The sequence below is a fragment of the Atractosteus spatula genome, chromosome 7 (assembly GCF_055471065.1).
Source record: "Atractosteus spatula isolate fAtrSpa1 chromosome 7, fAtrSpa1.hap1, whole genome shotgun sequence".
Taxonomy (NCBI): Eukaryota; Metazoa; Chordata; class Actinopteri; order Semionotiformes; family Lepisosteidae; genus Atractosteus; species Atractosteus spatula.
Genome location: NC_142712.1, coordinates 24,302,130 through 24,319,850, shown reverse-complemented (window position 1 = coordinate 24,319,850; position 17,721 = coordinate 24,302,130).

Genomic DNA, 17,721 nt, shown 5'->3' with positions numbered 1-17,721 from the left:
TTAACTAGTACACGCCTGTACTAGTTTTAATGGGAAAACCCAACACATTTGGAATACAAATGAATGCTTTAACACGATAGATGCGTTCCTGTAAAACTGTGCGGTATGCAAACTCACGCAATAAAAATAACAGGGCTCATGAGAAAAATAAGGTTAGGGACAGACTACTCAAAACCTAATGAAACGAAAACCTAACCAAAGCTTTACCAAGTTTATCAGTTACCCTAATAAAAATGTTTACACACTTTAAACACATTAAATTTATAGTGTAACATTTATAGAATGGTTCACATGGGCAACAACGAGACATTTAGATAGCGCACGCACTTTTTATTACAGGCCTCCATCACCCTATTACTAGGCAACAGAAACCATAAACCCTTCAATCGAACTTTAAACACACAAGGGCAGCAAAGGGAGCGTGTACACAAATTAGGGTGGATACGGTCTTGGGAAACCTGACAAGGATTTAAATTTTTTGAAAATGAACAAAGTATTATTTAAGGGTTAACAAACTTGTTCTTAGGCCTTTATTAACTCTGATTTTCATGCTTTGTAAATGGTTTCTTAAAATGTGAGAGACACTGTAACAGACTATCAAAACCCTGAAGTACAAGAAATTTTACTGTAGCGTTTTTTAAATATGACCCTCTGAACATGGCATGAGAGAATGCATTGGGAAAAAGTGATTGCACTTTCTGATGAATTGCTATGGCCCTCCCTCCTGATTATAAGATTGTCTCATAATTCTGGCACTGAGGTATGAGAGACAATATAACAGATTGTCAAAATCCTGAAATACAAGAAATGTTACTATTGTGCTTACAGTATGTACATTTGGGGAAGAATGTTTCTCTAATCTCCTGAATATTTTTCAAAGTGCAGTAGGAAGTGCACCTCTGTTTCTATTTCTCCCCTGCTGGCAGTGGCAGTCTGTCCTGGCAGCCTGTCCTCTCTGGGCAGCCAGGTCTGTCTGTGTCCAGTTTCTCTGGCCAGCCTGTGGTCACTGAGCCTGTACTTCCTCTAGGACAGTTTCTGTTTGTTGTTACTTATGTTGGTCAAATATTCGGCTAGTGTGTATTGTGGTTTTAGCTGTCCGTAGCATTCCAGTTTATGTTGTGTTTGTGTGTGTATTCCAGTGCAGTCCCTGTTCTGTCTTGTTTCACGCAAGAAACAACAAAACCGAAATATTGTTCCAGGTGCTGGTACAAACTTTAGGTTTATATAGTCCTTCCTTTCTGCTTTGGACATCATTCGTTATTATGGTAAAGAGGGGGGTCATGGTATTTGGCCAGTTAAGAGACCCTGGCCAAATGGTCAGTTTAAGATTACGTCCCCAGGGGGTTCTTAGCTCGCATCTGGAATCCTTATCAGTTAACCCCCTTTCCTGCCATAAACTCCTGCCTTAGAAGTCTAATCTTCATGCAGAAAGGACTTAAAATTAACCCAGTCTTCACATCTTACTTCACGGCTCACAAAGATGACCGAGTCTGTGTCGTGGTATAGACAGTGGTCTTGCAAAGCATTTAACAATGTGTATAACTCCAATCGGGCATAGGCGATTGTAAAGCTAGCGATGAAAATGTTGGTGTTGGAGTGGCCTGTGTAGTGGTCTTTAGTGTGTTTCCAGGTGACACAGGCTGTGTTTTCATCAATAAACTCGCATATTATAGAATATGGAAAGCATTTCTGTTTAAGAAATCAATAATGTTCTTGGGAAAGAAAAAAGATCCGGCTGAAAATCCCTAGGAGTCGAAAAATTCTGCTCCGTCGTCATTTGGTAGGTAAATAGCGAGCCAGTGTCCGCCGGGGAGGGTGTGTGGGTGAGTATTAACTATTAAACTCAAAGACCGCCGCTCCAGTCTCTCGATTAGAAGTGCATCCCTGGGGAACACACCCAGAAAACTGTCTCTGGTGTAGCAGTCTCAAGTTAGAATGTCTTCCAGCTGTTTGGTGTTCATCATTATGTGAAGGTTGTGGGGCTCCAGGTTTTTTAGTTAAAGTCGTAAATGACTTGACGTCTCATATCAAGCTCTACCATGTTGTCGAACAGAGCATACACGGCCATGTTAACTGTAGTGGGTAATGGTTGTGCGAAGCATATTTCAGCTTTCAGATTACCTGTTTTAATAAGTGAATAATGACCTGTGCACTCATCATCTGGACTGAGGTTTAAAGCGAACAAAGTGTAACCGCACGCATACCCCTCACGGTCCACCAAAAGAGGTTTGTCTTTCAGAAGCATCCCAGCTGTTTCCAATAGGTTAAAATATTCAAGTCGGATTGAAGCAGTTTAGTGGGGATTTGTTCACCGTCCAAGTAGAGAACTAAAAAGTTAACGGTGTAGTGTTTAAAATTGAAGAGGTTTTGTGTAAACCTGCCGCTGGATGCTGCATTGTCCACAAAACCTAAAATTACTACTTTGGGCAACTGCCCGAGAAAGAGGTTTTCTTGGTTACACACACAGCTCCCTGAAGGCAGACTGAAGACTTTCATCTGTACGCGGTCTATGGGGTGTTTAGCATTGGCCGTCAGCAGTGCTTCGGCGTGTCCAAACCTGACCCCTGGTGACACTCTGACTCTTTTCACAAACAATGATGCAGAGAGTATGCCCACTTTGTGTTCTCTGATGTTGTTCATTAAGCAGAAAGCATCTCTGTTGCGCACTTTCAGGTCAACACCGTTTACTAGTAGTTTGTCCTGAAAAAACAGGTCTGCGTGAATGTGACCCAGGAGCCCCAGTTTTCGGCTTTGCGCCGTGTATGATGCCCTTTTTCGGAACCCCAGATTGGGTCCATCCAAAACTGTGGACTTGTGTTGCCCAGCTGTGTCTTTGTAAAAGAGCTCAGTTGAATACTGCGTCTTTGCTGTAGTTCAGGACAGACTCTATAAAGGCCCTGTAAGGATAGCAGTTGTTGCTCTAACTGATCAGTCGGTCTCCCACGGTGATGTTAACCTGGCTGAAGATGGATGCGATCGGGTAATTCACGAGACTCACAGAGGCTGCCGCATCAATGATGTGTTGCCACTTTAGACATGACAGCACTTGTAACGTTGCTAACTACGTCTTTGGCGATGTTTTTAGCTGCCGATGCCATATGCGGCTTAGCTATTTCAAACTCTCGTTTCAGAAAAGGTATGGCTTTTCTAAATAGTGTTCTGAAAATACCCCCTATACCAGCGCCATACTGAAGTGGCAGTCCCGAAAATCCTGGTAATCCATAAACAGCCTGTTGTTTGTAGTAGTGCGTGTACAAAGAAGGATCCCAAATTGCCAGACGGCCATGCGCATGCATAACAAGCCCCTACAATCCTTACAGACCGGCTAATGGGGTTGTATTTAAAACCTACATTAGTTAGCTTGGTTTTGTCCACAGAGTGCTTCATTTCAAGCATGAGCTGATCGATGCTGCTGTAGTACCCTCTGGGTACGGTACAGATCCACATAGCCTCGATTTCATCGTTGATGAGCAGAAAATCTTCATCTCGATCAAATGTGTTTAACATATGCAGATAGAGCAGTTCAACCAGACCCACTTCCCAGCTGCCGTCCAGGTCAATCACCTTTGCTAGATACTCTGTGAAGCACTTGCTGGTGTTCTTTGGAAACATCTTTGAGGATGAATTACTGGCCAGCATAACATAGAAGCCATTGGGGTTCATTTTTTCAGCACCTCTATATGTCTCTGACCTCGGAAGCCTTTACCCAACTATTGAATTTATCGCTCCAGCCGCGCCAGCTGTTTGATTTTACCACACCCCCTGGATGCTAAAATCTTTTGGATGCAATAGACGCTCTCGGCATTGGGGTTTATCTTCTGTAGCTCTTCTGCGTGGAAGGAGCCCTTAATGTCATCGCCTGCGTAGTCCTGCAGTTTGTAATAGGGTCTCAGAGCCGAGGTCTGCTCTTTGACAATGAAAATTTCATCTGTGAAGGTCTGTTCATACCCTTCTCAAACACTCCCTTTATTTTGGACACCGCACATGATCACCCACATTAAATGAAAACTCTGACGGTTTTCTCTTAAAGTGATCGCCATAGACTGTTCTCCACACCTTCAGGGAATTGTCAGGTGTAACAGAAGCTGGGGTTCGTTTAATAGTCACGTGGTAACTATGATTTTAAGAGTAAATAAGATAATAAGTAAAAAAGATCAAGGTGTTTTTGTGTGTCAAGTACCTCCACATTTTTGTTTTAATAGTTATGTTAAACCTCTCTACCACACTTGCCTTCACATCGCCAGCCATAATGAAATGTTCAATATTCTCACATTTGAGAAAATTTTGGAAGGTCTTGTTAAGAAATTCTTTTCCCTCATCCGTTTGTAGCTTTTTAGGAGTACGACCCTCTTAAAGTATATTTCGGAAAGCAGCCTCCAGACTTGGTTTTCAGTGGCACAGCCCAGGCGTATTTAGACAACATGTCTATACATCTTAAGATGTAACAGAAACCGTCATTGAACTTGCTGTACTCTCTCATGTCCACCAAGTCGGCCTGCCACTGCCAGTCCATTTCGGGTACCAGCGTCCTGTTTCTCTTAAAGCTCACGCGAGCCGGCTTGTGCAAGGTATAAGCCAGCTGCCTGGACAGCCAGTCTGCCACCTGGCCGTGGCTGGCGCTCACACCCCGGGAACTCACGGCCCTCACCAGACACCCCCCACGCCGCTGTAACTCCCCGATTCCCTAGGGGTATAATAGAGCACGCTCAAACCCTTTTCAGTCATTATCGCATACCAACCCTCGTCGCTAATACGCGCTTTCATACACATTTATAAATGAGGGGGGACGTGGGGACGGACATTTGGACCCTGAGGCTCAGGTCCGCTCAGGGTGGAAGGCGGGACAATAACAAACATAAGAACACACCATTGGCTTGGGAGGTGGCGGGACATCAGACCATAAAACGCACCATTGGATGGGAGACAGGGTGTCTGTAGAGACAGGCACAGTGCCTACTGTAGAGACAGTCTATAATGGGAGACAGAGTTTTGATAGAGAGGGGTACAGTGTCTACTGTAGAGACAGTTTATAATGGGAAACAGGGTGTCTACAGTGAAAAGTACAATTTGTACAGTAGAGACTGATAAAAGTCTAGAATGATAAAAACCAGAACCAGAACGTTCCGACAGAGTTTACATCTGACTTCTCTTTGTTCGGTATCTGGTTTGCTGAAGCCAAAATATGACCAAATGATCGACACTGCATCTTTTTTTAGATACCAGCTCATCTTCATTTCTACTTGAGTCATCCTGCCTGACTGGGGTTCAGCATAAGCGCTCGTGTTGTCTCATGCCTGGCACGCTTCTTTGTGTTTTAAATGAAGAACGAAGGTTGGATGAGGCAGAAGTATGTGACTGGATATAATGACTGGGTGTTGTAGTTTTTTTTAAGGGGACCGCTCATGAAAACACACAGTGGGGAAAGCTTTTACCGAGCATACCGACATAAGCAAAATAAGGCCGGTGGGAGATTCTTAATGTCGGTATCGATACATTTTCAATATATCGCCCAGCCCTATCTAAGAGTGTTTTTTTGTCATCACACCTTACGATTTTCTACATATTTTAACATGCCATGTTCAGAAAGTCACGACTCCACACACAGAGACACCAGTGCCAGTGATCCACAGCAAGAACATGCAGACTCCACACACACATACACCAGTGCCAATTGTCCCTCAGCAAAAATATGCAGACTCCACACGCACAGATGCACGAACCAGTGACACACAGCAAGAACACGTAGACTCCACACAAACAGACAACACTACCAGTGATCTACAGCAGGAACTAATTAAGGGGGTTAATACAGAGACATTGAATCTTTCAACTGCCAATAGTGTCATGGAATAGAATCACAACCCTTTCCCCCTAAATAAATTAGAGAAAGTGATTAAGTGAGCATGTTTTCTGAATGAGCAACACCAAAAATAATGAATTACATACTGAATACATGACACAAGTATTGTTGTAACAGAAAGAATAAGGTTCTGGATCTCGAGATGAAGTTAAACAGATGAGTTTATTGCATGCAAGGAACAATAAAGCCGAAGTCTTGTTTCCCGCAAGAAACAACAAAACCGAAGTATTGTTCAATGTGCCGGTACAAACTTTTAGTTTATATAGTATTTTCTTTCCGCTTCTGACGTCACTCTGTATTTTGGTAAAGGGGGAGGGGGGGGTCATGGTATTTGGCCAGTTAAGAGACCCTGGCCAAATGGTCAGTTTAAGATTACATCCCCGGGGGGTTTCTAGCTCACATCTGGAATCCTTATCAGTTAACCCCCTTTCCTGCCATAAACTCCAGTTTGTTGTTTAGAATTCTAAACCTCATACAGAAAGGATTTAATTTAAACCCCCGTCTTCACATCTTTTCACATCAACATGCTTTTAGCTGCACCATACAGTATGATTTACTTTATCTTTTTAAGTTGTAATGTTTTAAATTTTATTGGGGGGGGGGGGGGGGGTCATGGGTGGAAATTCCAATTTCACACATAGGGTAGAGTGAAACAGCTATAAGAAGTGATTCTCAGGGTCTAATTTGTCATTACCACAACAAAACAACAATTGCCATTACAAGCCCCAAATAGCATTGGGTTATATCTCTAAAAATGCTTTATAACTTCACATATGTCCAAAACTGTTTTTACTTACTACCTGTTGAGTCGGGAGTTGCCTGCGGTGTATTTTCCATCCCCCTTTCTGGCAAACTGATGCTTGCAGGGATTTGATCTCGGTTTTTACTTCTGCCGTGCCTGCATTTTCAGAGGCACATTCTTGAACCTTGACCTTTACCCAGTCTATGAGTGCTGTAATTATTCCCCCGATGCACGTGAATAACAGTTCTGTTTGTCAATTAGTAAAACAGTCATTAAGATTTCATATTTGAAAATTAGATCTTTGTTAAGTGTTTTGTTTCTATTCATTCCTCTTTCTCATTACAGTGTTAACATTGTTGTGGAAGTCCGGCTTGCAACCACCAGACTTAAAAATAAGTAGCTGAAGATGGTCCTATATACCTTAAAACAAAAAGACTATGACACATTCTAAACAAATGATAAGACAGCAACACATGCCAATTTATTATATCTAAGTTGCAGACTAGACAACAGTTAGTTCTTTTCATGTTCTGGGCATCCAGCCAGCTTACCAAATACATGCCCTTTATCTTACTGAACAAGGACAGGCAGCATCTTTATATATATTTGAGCACAGAGCCTACTTCAAGCAACTAGACTGCATAGTTTGCAAAAAAATACAAAAACAAGAAATGATATTATTATCTCACTTCCCGGGCGGCTATCTTATCTCTTCATTCCCCCCTTAGAACCATATTGTTCTACCACTCAGGTTCTGCCACTAGATAAGAGATGTAGAAACCTTTCCAATGAAATCATTCTTGACCTCTGTGATCCCTTCAGGGTGTACAATTAGCACAGAAGCAGCAGCTTTAGTCCACATGTTTTTCTAGCAGGATATTAACAATATGATCATAACGAATAATACCAGACCCACAAATATGTATTGAACCAGAGACCCTCTCCATGTTCCTAGCACAGACTGTAGCCACGCGCCAGTGCCCCAATCATCTGGATTATAATTATGATTTTTTTTTTCATCATCATAGATGTGCTGTGCTAAGTCATTTATGTGCTCAGAATTGTCTGGAATACAAGTACTGTTTAGTCTTCACTCACCTAAACAGCTGTCTGTCACCCTAATAGAGGATGGCCTAGAACTGTGATTATAGCGGGGAGAACACAGTTAGTTCCATTCTAATACATTTGAGTTACACTCAGACTAAAAACAGAACTATTTACCCATGCCAATAAACCTAAATAATCACTTCTATCAAAGGGAATTACTCCCATGAGCATCTTTTATAGCAATACAAACCCAACATGAGCTCTGATTATTATTTGAAGCTGATTGATAAAGTATTGATTCCATATCCCCATTTCTCAAAGTAAAACTCCTTACACTTAACAGGCCCACTGTCGGCCCCCCTCAGGAAGCTCAACAAACACAGAAACACTAACAAAATAATAATTAATGTTCACTCAGTCTCTGGTGCAGAATGGCAGTGCGACGCGTAGATCCAGTGATCTCATCCTGTCACTAAGATGGCAGAGTCGGTAATCAGTTGCACTTGATATGGTCCCTCCCCAGCAGGGTTGCAACATCTGGCAGGGTAATGTCTTCCTCACCCACACCCACTCACCAGGTATCAGGTCGTGTCTTCCCTCTTCTGGAGGTCCCCAAGCATCCAGCACCTGTTCACCAGCCCCATGCACTGCTTCAATTAACAACCTACAATACTACAATAGAGAATTAGCAAATTCAACGATCCATTAGCCAGATTCAGCCCTCGAGGAAGTTTCGTTGGTTGGCCCGTGATGATATCAAACAGTCTCTGTTACACAGTTCTGTTTGATCCAGCCCGCAGGCTACACAGGACAGCAGGCAGAACATCTACCCATGGCGTTCCTTCAGTCTGATGTTTAGTCGATCTTTCAGAGTTCTGTTCCTTCGTTCCACTGTTCCAGTAGACTGAGGGTGATGGGTGCAATGAAGGTCCCATCTCACCCCGAACAACGCAGCCACAGCCTGACACACCTTCCCTGTGAAGTGTGGCCCTTGATCATAATACAAGCGGCAAGGCAGTGCCCACCGAGGGCTTATCTCTGTCATCAAGTGTTTGGTAGACACAGACACAGAGGCAGTGGCAGCAACCCACTGGGAAAACAGAAACAAGAGCCCAGGTGTCACAAAGCGTTCTTTCAGGGCCCTATGCAGACAACACGATCCGGAGGAAAGTGAAGAAAACATGGGGAAAGAGGCATGCTAGGGGCTGGAAGGAAAACAGGGGGCGTGTCCATGGTGCGGTAGTGTTCGGGGAGGTGTGGCCAAGGCAGACAGTCCAAGGTAGTCCGAGGCAAATCCATGAATGAAGAAAAATTCCAAAGCCGGGTAATCCATCCTGACAGACACACAGAGTTAAAAACCGGAGCGGGATCCGGCGGAGGGTCAGGGGAATAAAAAGTGGGTAACAGGACCAGACGCTCCCTGATCCCAGACCCAGATGGTCAGGACACCGTAGTGAAGCCTATGCCGTCGAGTTGCTCCAGGTGCTAGAGATGAGTATAAACAAGGTAGGTCTGTAACGTCCTTAAGAGGAGGGGTTTACGATCATGACACCAGGTTTTCCCTTTACAATTGTCAATTTGCCACTGCATGAAAGGTTCCTCAGGAGCAGGTCTTATGTGCTGTAGCACACGCACCTGAACTGTAGTTGAGTTCCTTTGATAAGCCTCACATCGAGATACCACATAATTGGCTACTGCTTCAAACCCAGTCCCCACCCAGTTTTGGGTAACCGGCACACCATTTGACTCACACCTGGGTGTCCAACAGAGTGCATTTGTCGGGCTACAAAGGGCATTAGGCTGTGAGGGCATGCAGGGCGTCCAGTGTGCTGGCAGCACCGCAACCAATCATCATGCAGCCCCACATTCTTTTCTAACCATGTCCATTTCTCTGCTTTAGAGGCCTTAGCCTACATTCTACATTCCTGTTCAGCCTAAATTCTGTCTGACAGTCCATATTTCTTTTTAAGTTTCACTTTGCATTAATCTAATTTCTTTTTTTTTTCTGATACCCAGTCAGACACCTCCACTAATAATTTTTTTCTTCGCACCAAACCATTTTCTCGTCTCCCACGTGCCCCGCGGAATACCCCAGTCGAGACAAACTGACGAACTATTACAATTCGGGAACACGGACCAGGTTCCAAATCCTGGCTTTAATAACACACTTGAATCGAGTTACAACCCTCGGCTCTTCCACGAGTACAGTCCGAGTTACGACCCTCAGCCGTACTGCAGTCATGTACCAGGATACAACACCTGGATTTTTCCGCATATCAGGATACCACACCTGACCAGGATACAACACCTGGATTTTTTCGCACGGGCAGGGTGAGACGCTATTCCTTCAGCAATCCCTCTTTTTCTACCCCACCTTCACAAAACAGCTGTCTACAAACACATACACTATCATACACTATCTATTGACCAGTTTTCAATCCAAAAAATATATTATTTCTTTTTTTAAAAGACTTCTGATATTCTGAAGACTGCACGCTCTCAGCTTGTTTTCAAGGGATATTGTCAATAGCCCTTCAGGTAGTTGCACATACACCATAAACTCATTTTTCTTTTGTACTCACTTCAGCTTCAGAAAAAGTCCAGATCTTTCAACCAAGTTGTTTGAAAACGCCACCTAGAAGGTCCTCTGAGAGAGTTTGGACATAGTAAAATGAAACGCATGCATGGTCTGAAATAATTATGCTGTCATACCAGCATTTTGAAATTTTAGGTAATAATTTTACGGATATCAAGAAATAGTTTATTCGAGAAAAAGTTTGATAAGTGTCTGAATAACAAGAACGTGGAAGGAGCACTTACTGCAACACAAAGTTGGAAGATGAGGTATTTATCGAGTAGGGTAGAGAAATGTTACACAGAGAAAAATAATTGATTCTTAAAGGAATTCTATCTAGTAGGTTTCTGTCATGACTGGTTCTCAGAGGCAACACTGTTACTGCAACCAAAAACAAATGTTCCTTTTTTTCATAACTTTCATTCATATTCAAAATGATCCTGCAGTAATAGATAGTGAAATAAAATCCAAAATTGAACAAATGAAAATGGAAGCAAGTTGCCTTGTAGCATACTGTTCAACAGTAAAATACTGCATAAACCAGTCTTTACCAGCATAATCTTCATGTTAGGTCCTGTCCAGAATATTTCTTTGGAGGCTCCGACGAAAATGTATGCCCCCCTTCTTTTCTGCAATTTCAAGTTGGATAATTCATTTCTAAAGATCACCCATAAGTTTAAACCTCACACATATATGCATATTTTGTGATGTTTCTTTTGTTGTATTTAGTTTTCTCCTATTCCTGCCAATAAACATCCCGAAAGCAAACCTGGCACTATGTTTTTTTTTCTGCGAACGAATCATGTTCCTACCTTATGTCACATTGTACATTTTTTTAACATAGGACATTTTCCTCTTTAGACACAAAATAATACAATGAAAACTCATCAGCTCACAAACTACCAGTACATATTAAAATGTGTAAAGCTGCAGTTTGATAAGTTTGATTGCCTTTATGTATTCATTGCTATTGTTTCAGAGTTTCTGTGAATATTGTAGTCTTCGTTCACATATTCGATTCATGTGGCTGACATTTTAAAACCGCAGTATGCAATGTTAAGGAAACATTTCATTTTAAAGAGACCGTACCATCTCATAATAATAATAGAGTTGGACCACCTATTATCACACAAAAAATGCACTGTTGAAAATAGTTTGTGCTACTTTTATCTCGAGCTGTACAGCAACTGTTATTGCTGTGGTCCTGAAGTTTTAGGGCCATGGAGAAGGGCAAGCCAAGCTCCAGCAGCAGCTTCACAGAGGAGCCTCGCTCGGGAGTCTTTGGAAATGCTTATGAGAAATTATGAAGTAACCAATCAGACTGATTTATTATAAAACCACTAACATGAACACAGAACATGTAATTCTATGTGAACATGCCAAGACTGAACCAGTGAGTAACAGTGTACACCCACCCAACAATGCACATGTATCCCTCACGATAAAAGGTGATAATGGAATTACAATTATATTTGCCATTGTATAAGCAGCTACAAAAAATACAAATTTTAAAACAAATCTGAAATCTTTTAAAACAGAAGTTATCAACAATTAAGACCGATTCTATAGCACCATGTAACTTTAGTAGTGACGATTTCATTAACTTCATTAACGATAAAATTAACACCATCAGACTTCAAACACAATCAAATAAGCCTCAAAGAAGTCTGGAATAAAAACAATATGAGCGCCTCTTTAGTGTTTTTCAATTAGTTAATGAACAAGAACACAAGAAATTAATTATTAACACAAAGAACACCACCTGTCAGCTAGATCCATCCTGCCTGACTGGGGTTCAGCATAAGCGCTCGTGTTTTCTCATGCCCGGCACACTTCTTTGTGTTTTGAATGAAGAAGAAGGTTAGACGAGACAGAAGCATGTGACTGGATATAACGACTGGGTGTAGTTTTTTTAAGGGGACCACTCATGAAAACACACAGTGGGGAAAGCTTCTACCAAGCATACCGACATAAGCAAAATAAGGCCGGTGGGAGATTCTTAACGTCGGTATCGATACATTTTCGATATTTCGCCCAGCCAGATCTAAGAGTGTTTTTTTTGTCATTACACCTTACGATTTTCTACATACAGTACTTTAACATGCCAAGTCATGACTCCACACACAGAGACACCAGTGCCAGTGAGCCACAGCAAGAATGTGTAGACTCCACACACACATACACCAGTACTAAGTGTCCCTCAGCAAGAATATGCAGACTCCACACAGACACCAGTACCAGTGAGCCACAGCAAGAACACGCAGACTCCACACAAACAGACAACACTACCAGTGATCTACAGCAGGAACTAATTAAGGGGGTTCATACAGAGACACTTCTCTTAAATAGGTAGCGAGGGTTATTTTTATTGCTTATTATAAGTTCAAAGTAGCAAGTTGAACGAGCTCTTAATAGGGCTTTCTTATATTGTTGCAGACTATCAGTCCATGCTGACTTGAATACTTGCAAACCAGTAGACCATCATTTGCACTCTAGTTTGCGGCACTCCTGTTTAAGGGATCGTGTGTGATCATTATACCATGGAGAGTGTCTAGTGGTTTTGACTACCTTAGTCTTTAATGGGGCAATTTCATCAAGGGCCTGTCTGACCACTGTATTATAGTTATGTGTGATTTTGTGAATATTATTACTGGAGAGACAGTCTGTAATGGGAGTCAGTGTGTCTGTAGAGACAGTTACAGTGTCTACAGTAGAGTCAATCTATAATGGGAGAAGGGGTATCTGTAGAGACAGGTACAGTGTCTATAGTAGAGTCAGTCTGTAATGAGAGACAGGGTGTCTGTAGAGACAGACACAGTGTCTACAATACAGACAGTCTGTTATGGAAGAAAGGGAGTCTGTAGAGACAGGTACAGTGTCTACAGTAGAGACAGTCTATAATGGGAGACAGGGTGTCTATAGAGATAGGCACAGTGCCTGCGGTAGAGAGAGTCTATAATGGGAGAGAGGGTGTCTATAGAGACAGGTACAGGGTACATGGTAGAGACAGTCTATAATGGGAGACAGAGTTTCGATAGAGAGGGATACAGTGTCTACTGTAGAGACAGTCTATAATGGGAAAAAGGGTGTCTATAGAGAAAGGTACAATTTGTACAGTAGAGACAGTCTATAATTATAAAAATCAGAACCAGAACTTTCCGACAGAGTTTACATCTGACTTCTCTTTGTTCAGTATCCGGTTTGCTGAAGCCAAAATATGACCAAATGATCAACACTGCATCTTTTTTAGATACAAGCTCGTCTTCATTTGTAATCGAGTCATCCCTTCCTGACTGGGGTTCAGCATAAGCGCTAGTGTTGTCTCATGTCCGGCATGCTTCTTTGTGTTTTGAATGAAGAACAAAGGTTGGACGAGACAGAAGCATGTGACTGGATACAACTGGGTGTTGTAGTTTTTTTAAGGGGACCGCTCATGAAAACACACAGTGGGGAAAGCTTTTACCAAGCATACCGACAGTACCCCAGTGCCATACTCTTTTCAAGAAACACCCTGGGAAAGTCCTTTGTGCCTGATCAAGTTCAAGGCTTTTTTTTAACATAAAAACACGGGCATGGTCCTGCTTGTTTGTAAGTGTGTGGGGTGAAAATGTGCACGTATGTGCGGAGGTTCGGGAGGAAGATTTGACTCTCCCTCAGGTCAGTGTGCCTGCTCAGTGAAGTTCCCACCCTACAAACAGCACAAACGATGAAACCCCTCTCATTCCTTAGTGCTGTGTTTGTGCCGGTCTGTGCCGTTGAAGTACCGTTTGTGCTGCTTTTGCTCCTGAAATATAGCGCCTTGTTTAATGGGTGATCACCTGACCATGCACTGTGATTTTGACCTCCAGTGACCCCGTCTGCCGAGTTAAAGCGTCTGTTACCGGTGCGAGAGTAACAGTTTTGCAATTGTGTTCCTCTGTTTCCCAGGTGGGAGGTGGCGCTGGATTTTGCATTTAATATCAGTGTCTACTGTGCAATACAATTGCATGTTCTTACCAAGAGGCTTTAACGAACACGTCTTAATACTTAGTAGCGGTGTGCTTTGTTAAAAATCTGAAGAAGTGATCAGTTTCTCACTGTCTCCTTCTTAAATGAACATGCGCACCAGGAGACATGTAAAAATTCAACCCATCTGATGAGCCACATTTGAAATATCAAATGAGAGACGGAAAAAGAGTAATTTGTATTATAGTCTATAATGAGAGACAGGGTGTCTATAGAGACAGGTATGGTGTCTACTGTAGAGACAGTCTATAATGGGAGACAGGGTGTCAATAGAGACAGGTACAATGTCTACAGTAGAGACAGTCTATAATGGGAGACAGGGTATCTATAGAGACAGGCACAGTGTCTATGGTATTCAATTCAATTTTTTTCACAACAAGGTTGCCCCAAGGCGCTTAACTTATTGATGATAAATTTTGCCATTTTTTAGACAATTAAGAAAATTCTTTATATAAACAAGCCCGATACGTTCCGTTTTTTCAGGTGAATCATGCCCAAGATCTCATCAAGAAGCCAGGATATCGACTCCAGCAACAAGCCTGTGCAGACTGTTCCATACCTCGACTACTCTTGGTGTAAAGAAGTCTCTCCTGTTCTCTTATTGAAATGGACTCCTCTGTAAAGCGCTGTTCTTTCACATCACTTATGTGGGGCAACATCATTTGGGGTGAAACCTTGGAGTATGCTTTGCTACAATGTTTTCCTTCATTCCTGCAAGCAGTGAAAGCGGAGCACTTGTCCTGCCGTGACCTGAATTCGAACTGGTGTTATTGCAGATTCCTTACAAACTTGACTGAACTGCCTAATGAGCTGAATGTCAAGCTGCAGGAACAAAATAAACGTTATCAACATGATCAGCAGTGTCAACGCATTAAAAATAATTGAACAGATCTATCACAAACTCATACTTTATAAAGAGTAAACAGATGTCACATTAACATATGTCAATTTTTGTATTGCTAAATATTACTCTTTGCTCTGCTATGTCTCTGGCACACCTAAGTGCTTTATAGAACACCTTTTGAAGAGATCCACAGATTACTCAACTACAGGATCACAACTGAAGGCATACTAGATATTTATGGGAAACATCTTGAAGAGAGTGTGTATGCAGCTCCCGGCTGTTGACTCCCTTCATACAGGACAGTGGTAGAATTGCAGTATGTTGTTTTATGATTGGGCTGTTACAGTATTCTGTCACTTAGAACCATCAAACACATTCAGACTAAACCTTATGACCAAGTTTTCTATTTACTAACCCCACATTGGGTTGGGATATATATATATTATTAACAGGCATTTGTAAAGGCTTGATAAGCCTTTTATACATTCTTTGCAGCACCTCATGTAAAGTGTGAACCTATTCATTCTTATTAATGCAAAATCATGTTGCAGTAAACTATTAATAGACATTAATAAAGCCTTTGTAAACCACACATTAAATGTGGCAATAATATAGATCACATTTTTAAAACAAGATTCTTTTAATGACAATAAGTGTAACCACTGTATTCCTTATAAAAATATTTTGCAAATACAAAAACAGAAATCTTGGACAAAGTATCTTTAAAGTATCTTAACGAAATTTACAATAAACGAATTTTACAATTTTTGTTTAACAGAGTTAGAAATGAAACTCTGAAAAGCACTCATGCACCTGTGCACTGATAAGAGGCACCCTGATTCTGGCAGGTGTGAAATTCTGAGATTAGATGTGTAAATTTGGGGAAGAATGTTTCTCTTATCCCAGAATATTTGTCACAGTGCAGTAGGAAGTGCATCTCTGTCTCTATTTCTCCCCGCTGGCAGTGGCAGTCTGTCCTGGCAGCCCGTCCTCTCTGGGCAGCCAAGTCTGTCTGTGTCCAGTTTCTCTGGCCAGGCTGTGGTCACTGAGCCTGTCTTCTCTGGACAGTCAGATTTGTCGGTGTCTGACTGTGTCCAGTTTCTCTGGCCAGGCTGTAGTCAATGAGCCTGTCCTCTCTGGGCAGTCAGGTCTGCCTGTTGTAAGATGACCAGAGGGAGGGTCATCCAGGACAGGTACTGTATTTCAAGAACAATCTGCTCAATATACTTGACTTAGACCTGACCAAGATGGCCGCTAAGAGAAACCAGCTGACCTGCAGATGGAAAGGGGTCAGTCAGAAAAACAACGAGACACAGGTGCCTCATCAGGAAACAAAATATATATGCCCTGGAAACAGTGAACCAGCGCGGAAACCAGTAGGTGAATGCGGTTAGACTCGATAGTGGAATTAGGATGGTGTTTGTACGGATTTAAGGATAACGGATTAACGGACAAATAAAGGTTTGTGGTTTACGCTTTGTGATTTGGATACGGCGCGGATTTGTGGAACTTTATGGACTTTGGAACTCGGACAGAATAAGGATTGAGAGAACGGATTGCAGACTGGCTTGGAAACGGAGAAAAACTCCATGAAAATTAAAGAAGAGAGTGTGGTGTGAGTACTTTTATCATATTACATAAACCTTTCCCCCGGAGGCACCACATTGGTGGAGGATGCGGGCAACCCGTTGATCGGGTTTGTGAAAAAAAAAGTTTTTTTTTTCTCTCTTCTATCTCGGTTTGTGTGAACTCTCGCTAAGGAAAATGGAACAATTGATACAACAATTATCCCAAGCCACACTAACCCAGTTCCAGGCTTTAAAGGGACAATAAGAAGCTATACAGGCACAGCAGGAGGCTAATAAAATTCAAACTGAGATGAATCAACGAATTATAGAAGAGCAGAATTTGGTGAGAGAGGAATTGCAAAGATTAGGAGAGGAACTTAGACGGTCCTCAGTAACAGGGAGAGAACCCAGTAAGACAGACGAAATTGGGCTTCAAAAGATGACAGAGCTCGATGATGTGGAAGCATATTTAAAAACTTTTGAAAGAACAGCTTCCAGGAATGCATGGCCCAGAGAGCAATGGGCAGGGAGAGTAGCACCTTATTAAATTGGGGATGCCCAAAAAGCCTATTATGATTTAAAAGAGGAGGATGCTGAGAACTATGAAACTCTAAAAAAGGAGATCTTGGCGAGATTAGGAGTAACAATGGCGATACGAGTGGTCCGGTTCCATAACTGGAGGTATCAAATGGATAAGCCAACGAGATCTCAAATGTTTGACCTTGTACATCTGGCTAAAAAAATGGCTCCAGGCAGAAGAACTAAACTCAGGGCAAGTGGTAGAAAGAGTAGTATTGGATCACTTTGTGAGGAGTCTGCCGGTTCATGTGAAAAGAAAAGTGAGTGATGGGGATCCCCAGACATTAGACCAGGCAGTTGATTTAGTGCAGTGGTTCTCAAACTGTGGTACGCGTACCGGCAGTGGTACGTGGAGTGCCGCCAGGTGGTACGCCAAAAGACCCTGGAACTGTGTCGTGTGCGCTGAAAAATCGGGACGGGTTTTCATATTTTGTATTTTGTATTTTAAACGTGTCGAATACGCAGCCTGCGTACTGGGATACAGTGCGCGCTAATACTTCA